The 7218-nt window shown below is 49.0% G+C and overlaps 1 protein-coding gene across 3 annotated transcripts in view; it reads right to left on the reverse strand.

Moving 5' to 3' along the window:
• DDC (dopa decarboxylase) overlaps window positions 1-6605 on the reverse strand; it is a 104918-nt gene extending 98313 nt beyond the window's left edge. The window contains exon 1 of one of the 3 annotated variants that reach the window (XM_003318447.4): window positions 6437-6605. The gene's annotated coding sequence lies outside the window, so the exon portion shown is untranslated. Of the gene's footprint in view, window positions 1-436; window positions 505-2157; window positions 2266-6436 lie in introns of those variants that run through there. The other 2 variants (XM_519096.5, XM_009453062.5) reach the window with 2 other exon arrangements.
• Window positions 6606-7218: the final 613 nt, after the last annotated feature.

The following is a 7218-nucleotide window of genomic DNA, read 5'->3' on the forward strand; positions in this document are numbered from 1 at the left end:
CTGGTTCACTGCACATGAGAGAACAGGGGAATGTGGCTTCGGGTGGGAGTGCTGAGCCCGCAGACACACGTCTGCCTCCACCCACCTGGGCTGATCCCAACAGAAACAGGCAGAGGCTCAACAAACTCTGCTGCCCTCCATGCCCCAAGAGAAGTGCCTCTCCCCTACCTCCTCCAAAGCAGAAGAAATGTTGAATAGTTGCCATATACAGGGCAGCAGTGTAAGCCCTTTACCTATATCCTCCTAAACTTCACATCAGCTCTGCAAAGTAGCAGCCTGATCCCCTTTACAGCAATGCGAAGAGGCTGAGGGAAGCATGCAGCAGGCACGGAGCTCCTCTCAGCCCGCACAGCTCAGAAATGGCTTTCACACTTGCCTCTGTACAAACCAGAAGACCAGGACCCTCTGCTGTCTCTCAACACAGTGGGATTCTAACCTTTTCTACGAGGTCCTGTGCCCATCGCTGTCCCATATGCCCACGAGGTGCCTCTGGGCTCCCTGAATGTCTTCCTCCAGAAATGCCAACAAGCACCAGACAAACACAAAACATCAGAACATTTCTTTTTTTTTTTTTTTTTTTTTTTTTTTGGAGACAGAGTCTCGCTCTGTTGCCCAGGCTGCAGTGCAATGGCATGATCTCAGCTCACTGCAACCTCCGCCTCCCGGGTTCAAGCAATTCTCCTGCTTCAGCCCCCTGAGTAACTGGGACTATAGGCACGCACAACCACGCCTGTCTAATTTTTGTATTTTTAGTAGAGATACGGTTCCACCATGTTGGCCAGGCTGGTCTTGAACTCCCGACCTCAGGTGATCCACTCGCCTCAGCCTCCCAAAGTGTTGGGATTACAGGCGTGAGCCACTGCGCCCAGCCGCAGAACACTTCTTTTAAAATACCCGCGTAGTGTGGTTTTCCTAGAGCCGTTCCCTAAACTTAAGAGCTGACTCAAGTTGAGTGTCTGAAAGTAAAACCTTCAGAATAATCAACATCTTGAAGAGCAGAAAACAAAAGTAATTAGATCCCCCAGGCTATCTCTTTGAATTTGTGGCAAGGGGAGTTAAGGGGGATTTATTTTAATTATTTTCTTCACACTGGCTGTGTGTAGAGGCCCACCTAGCGTGTGCCCAGAAGACAGGAAGAAAAGAAACTGCTGAGAATGGCTTGATTTTGTTTCCTTCAGAACCATCCAGACACCCCTTAACTTGCTCCGTGGTCAGCCATCCAGGATGCCTGTGTTCTAGTCTGGGGTCACCGCACGCTGCCAGCAGGACTCCGGTGCCCCCAGCAAAAGGAGTGTTTTTCTCTGGCACCCTTGACAAACCAACAGAGGACCAGCTTTTGTGCAGTGATTGTCACCTTTTGGAGGGGAAACTCTGCTTATCTGAATGAGAAATTTTCGCAAGGAGCTTCGCCCTTGGAGTCTTCAAGAGAGAAACAAGCTTGTGGGAAGAACCCATGTCACCTGCCTGAATTTCGCTTGGAAACTGAAGAAAACAGGCTGTGGAGGGCGCAGCAGACCACTCAGCAGCATTTTCAGTGACCTCACACTTTCCTCCCTTATTCACAATAGAGCTCTCATTTATTGAGCACCTATTGTGTGCCTGCCCCTTTATAAAATCAAACCTGGTTTTTACTATGATCTGGGGGAGGATGCTGTTAATTAGCTCCTCTCCTTCACGTCTGAGGAAGGAAAGGCGGCCAGGGAGGTGTGCATCTGAATGCAAACCTGAGTCTGTGGGGCTGCATAGCCTCCTTCTTTCCCACCCATCGTGTGGCCTCCACGGTCTCTACATGCACATGAGCCAGTCTGGAAAATAATTTCCACTCACTTAGTTATGTTGCTGTCATGGCTCTAGGAATGTGGCCTAAAAAGCAATCCAAAGTTTCAGATTCTCTGCCTGACCTGTTGCTTGCAGATAGCACAAAAAAGCAAGCCGACCTAGGTTGGTGCCTATTTTCTTGAAAAGTTCCTGTAAACCCTGTGTCACCTGCACACACTGAATGCTCAGCTGTCCCTGTCAGCCGAACCTCCTTCCTCCTGCAGGAGGGGAATTCAGCACAGCTAGAATCAACCGGCAAACCTCCCACCCCAAACCCCAGGGTCACGGCCATCCAGAGAGCTGGACGCGTGAGCCATGAGGACAAAGAGCAGTACTCACAGGCAGCCGGGAGTGACTTGCTCTCTGTCCTCTCTCTCTCCTCTCCACAGTGACAGTTAAGAGGCACAGAAGATGTGATTGCCATTTATGTAGACAGAGTGTCTGCCTCCCCGAAGCCAATCAGAGCTGCCGGCTCTGCATTATTTACTGAGCAGCATCCCTCCACCCTCCCACCACCTCCTGCCCCCACTCTGCCCCCAGGGGGAGACAGCCATCCTAGCAGGATGGAGAGGAGCATCAGGGCCTGCTGGGACTGGGGAGAGGCCAAGGAAAAAATGGGCCCTGTGTTCCCAGGCACTGTGTAGGATGCAGATTTGGGGCCAGGGCTCCTGGGACTCTCCCAGCAACTCTGAGAACCCCCAGGCTCCACTCCAAGAGTGAGGAAGGGACGGCGTGGCATTTGGGGAGTGCTCACTCTGGGTCTGCTCCTTCTGTGAGGGACTATTAGGACCCTGTGATACCCGGGAGGCTCAGGGTCCCAAGCCCACTTCCCCAGATGAGAAAGTGAAGTGAGATGTAGATTAGGTGTTGAGCCGCATGCATCTCAAACTCCTGTGCTGTTACCCTTAAGCCTATCAGCATCTAAAACATGGTTTGGGCTCAGTCTCTCCTGCCACCATGGGGCAGCAACAGGGAGGATCATCTTCCCCACCTCCACCCCCTCCCCCCACTCCTGGTTGATGGGTGCAATAGAAGGAGCAGGACTCCGTTTCTCCTGAAGGTGCACGCGGAGTCATGTGAAGCTAGGAAAGGGGCCTGGGCTTTGCAGAGGAGGAAGAGTGGAGAACAGCGTCCACTCAGATGACGAGCAGCCTGCAGGTGCCCCTGCCCCGACCACACACACATGCACACACACCATGCACACTTATGCATGCACACACATACACAAGCATACATGCATGCATGTTTATACACACTACACACGTACAATAGCACATGCATATATGCATGCATACCACACACACATGCACACACACACATACCTATGTGCATGCATGCACACACATACACATACCACATCCAGGGCTTGTGGCACAGTCCAGAGCTAGAAATCCCCCAAGGAGAGCCATCCATCCTCTGACTTTAAGCAGCATCTTTTCAAGGAAGAAGCTACCCCTCTAGAGCAGAGATCCCCATGGAGCTGGGACAGAGGCAGCGGCCTTCCAGGCAGCAGAACGTGCCATGAGTGCAGGGGCTGCAGGGCGGGGACCTGGCAGTTGGTACAAGTGAGGGGATCCTGGTCTCAGCCTGTGCATAAGCAGCTCCCTCCAGCAGCCGTGCAGGGACCTGCAGGCAGCAGCCACGTGGACAATGGAGGCAGTAAGGAGATTAGGCCCCATCTGCACAGAGGGCAAGATGGGAGCTGCCCAAGCGTCACCATCCAGGAGGAGCCAGAAGCCAGCAGCAAGGTGGCTCATCCCCCCAAACACTGTGAGTTCAGCCATGACCACAGAGGAGAGGCAGGCCCCAGCCATGAGCATTGGAGGTCTGTGGGAGGGGACAGTGTCGAGCTGGACAGCCAGGCACTTCTTGAGCTGAAACTCCTCTGTCCTGAGGAACACAGACTCCCACTTTCTTGCCCCTGGCAATGCACCCATGAGAAAGAGCCCTGGTCAGGGAGGACTGGCCAGGAGCTTGGGGGCTGCAGTGGGTGACTGAGCACAGGGCTCCTACAGGGCGGAGCTGGGGCTGCACTGCTCCCTGGGTGTGTGCCCTTCACCCTGCACACGGCTTGGGCTACACACCAGGGGGACACAGGTATGAGGAGGTGCTGATATTTTATTATCATTTATGTATAAATAGTATTTAATCTCTATTTTGTTTTTCTTTGATACATGAGTTATTCAGTAGCTATTCAAAAAATGTCCAGACTGCTGGGCACGGTGGCTCATGCCTGTAATCCCAGCACTTTGGGAGGCCAAGGTGGGCACATCACCTGAGGTCAGGAGTTCGAGACCACCCTGGCCAGCATGACGAAATCCCACCTCTACTAAAAATACAAAAATTAGCTGGGCACAGTGGCAGGCACTTGTAATTCCAGCTACTCAGGAGGCTGAGGCAGGAGAACTGCTTGAATTTGAGAGGCGGAAGTTGCAGTGAGCCGAGACTGTGCCACTGCACTCCAGCCTGGGTGGCAGAGTGGAGACTCCATCTCAAAAAAAAAAAAAAAAAAGTCCAGACATACATAGCAATATTTGCTTATTTTTTAATTGAATTCTAATTTAATTAATTGGATTGAATTGCAGTCAGAGAACATGTTGGTGTGAGAGCAGTTCTCTGATAGATGTTGACTTTTGCATAATGCCACTTAAGACACTTAAGAAAGTGTATTTTCTAATTTTTAGGTATTTGATTCCATATATGTCCAATAAAGCAAGATGATTACTTTTGTTTTTGAAATTTTCTAAATGTTTACTAATGTTTTGTTTGCTAAATCTATCATCCAGTTTACTATAATTGGTAAAGATGGTGGATTTGTTGATTTCTCTCCATAGTTGAACCAAGATTTTCTTTATATATTTAAGGCTCTATGTATCTTTAAAACTGCAACATGTTCTTGGCAGAGTACAACTTTCATAATTTTATTTTATTATTATTATTATTATTTCTTGAGACAGAGTCTCACTCTGTCACCCAGGCTGAAATGCAGTGACTCGATCTCGGCTCACCGCAACCTCCGCCTCCCACGCTCAAGTGATTCTCCTGCCTCAGCCTCGTAAGTAGCTGGGACTACAGGTGCACGCCACCACACCTGGCTAATTTTTGTATTTTTATTGGAAATGAGGTCTCACCATGTTGCCCAGGCTGGTCTCAAACTCCTGAGCACAAGTGATCTGCCCGCCTTAGCCTCCCCAAATGCTGGGATTACAGGCGTGAGCCACAGCATGCAGCCCTCATTTTATATAATAATTTATTTATTTATTGAGTTGATTACTCAATTGACCTTGTTAAAATGTGAAAACTCCGCTCTTCTTCCACATCGTACCTGCATTCAATATTCCTGAGACTCTCCCCTTTCCTGGAGACCAGGGTGGCGTGAAGCTCAGGGGTGGCACTGTAGGCAGATGGCTGTGTCTCTTCAAACTTATTTAGTAATTTTTAAGAGTCTGAAAATTATGATTTAAATATTAAGCTGCACCAACATGTCCCTGGTTTCAAAAATGTCACATATCCACTTTGCCAGGACTTCCAGGGTAGAGTTCTATAGGGTCATCTTCATCCTACACCGCATCCAGATAAGCACAGGGAGCAAGGCTGAATGCTAGAGGGACTTACCCCAGCCACGGGAGCAGCGCTTGTTGCCCTGGACCTACACACTGGATTGCTTGGCTGCCCAACAGCACCAAGTGAAAACGGGCTACATTCACATTTCGTCTCTGCCAGCTGCAAGATCTTATGCCATCCTCCTCCCCTCCTCTGGCTGTTTGCTCACTTGTGAAATGGGGATGTGACTGGAGGTGAAGAAGGCAAACCTTCTTCTAGACAGAGCCCAATGTAAACTGACCACTCAGAAGTAATGGTTTTAACTCACGCATGATGGAGAGCAATGATTTCCATCGATTAAGCTTTGATTCTTATATACTTCCGACAACAGACTTAAAACCAGGAGAACTTCGACTCCTCGAAGTCGATAACCGAACAATTCTCCCAATAGAAATTCCTATCCGCATATGTTTTCAGATGGGAATTGTACTCAGCATGGCAAGTTGGTGGGAAAGATCTTCTAATTCTCCTCAAATCACACTGCATAGGTAGACACCAAATTGACCTCTAAGTAAACTATAACATACACCAAAAGGAGAGAGCCCTGACGGAGCCTCAGATGTTATAAAGGGAAGGGCAGAGTTCACATTTACTAATCACCTCCATAAAATCATGGGATTTAATCCTCACAAGGTAGATACTAAGAAAATCCTCATTTACAGAAGAAACAGAGGCTGGGGGAATAAAATACCCAACACCATCCCTGCTGGTGCATGGAAAAAATAGAATCACATCTGGCCTGCATTTGCTACTGAGCCAGTCATGAAATCATTCCCAGCACCTATCAAACATGTGTCACTGGAGTGACTGTGTGTGCATGGAGAGCCACCAAGTGCACAGCCCCCACTGAACAAAAACCCCTGCCAGCCTGCAGCAGAAGAGAAAGCAGCACACAAGCTCCCTCAAGTGAGTTAACCTTTAAGCAAATGTTCAGTAACATGGGGCCAGAGAGTCAAGGTACATGTTGCTGTTTTCCACTACTACAATCTGAGTAGGTATAAAATCAGAGACTTACATGCTGGAAATTCGAATTCCTTACAGGGCTACTCTCCTTGATGGGATTCTCCAACTTTGGGGACTGAAGAGCATGTGGAGAAGTTGCTGAGGCACTCGACACTGAGACAGTCACTCTTCTTGAAACTCCAAGCCACACGTTTCCCTCTTCTTGCATTTCCAGCCACATGTGCCAGTTAAACATTAATTCCTGATGGTGACAAAGGTCAAGGAAATCTTGAGAAATAGCTCGCCTCTGGGAATCCTGAGAGCACATTCTGAGAGACTGTTTCATTCCAAATCCTGGAAGCTTGGATCTTTCTTATGTAATTCTACATACATCCCACCTTTTACTAAGCAGCCCTGATTTCAAGTTTGGAGCCCATTAAGTCATCTGATATGTTCCAGCCCTGCACCAGGTGATGCCTGCATTGCACACAGCCTCCTGCCCCTGAAGGCAGCCCCAAAGTAAGCCTGCACTTCCCGGTGCAGCACTCAGCAATATGGGTAAGATTTCCAGGTTCAGATATCAGCAGAACCCAGGAACTCACCTTCCTTCCCCAAATCCATCAAAATCATAGTTGAGATGCATGAAACAATACTCTGGAATTTGGACAAATTTATAAAAAAAAACCCAAAGTCGATAGAATTTTATGAGAGCACAAAGCAGGGCTGAGAAAGCCACATTGAGAAGTTGAGCAGGCACAGCCTGCAGGGATCTTAGGAGCTGGTCTTTCTGGCAGACCCCCAGCAGCTCCAAGCGTGGGGCTCGGTGGGTGTGAAGAGCAGAGTGAGAGTGAGGCT

This window comes from Pan troglodytes, chromosome 6 (assembly GCF_028858775.2).
Source record: "Pan troglodytes isolate AG18354 chromosome 6, NHGRI_mPanTro3-v2.0_pri, whole genome shotgun sequence".
Taxonomy (NCBI): domain Eukaryota; kingdom Metazoa; phylum Chordata; class Mammalia; order Primates; family Hominidae; genus Pan; species Pan troglodytes.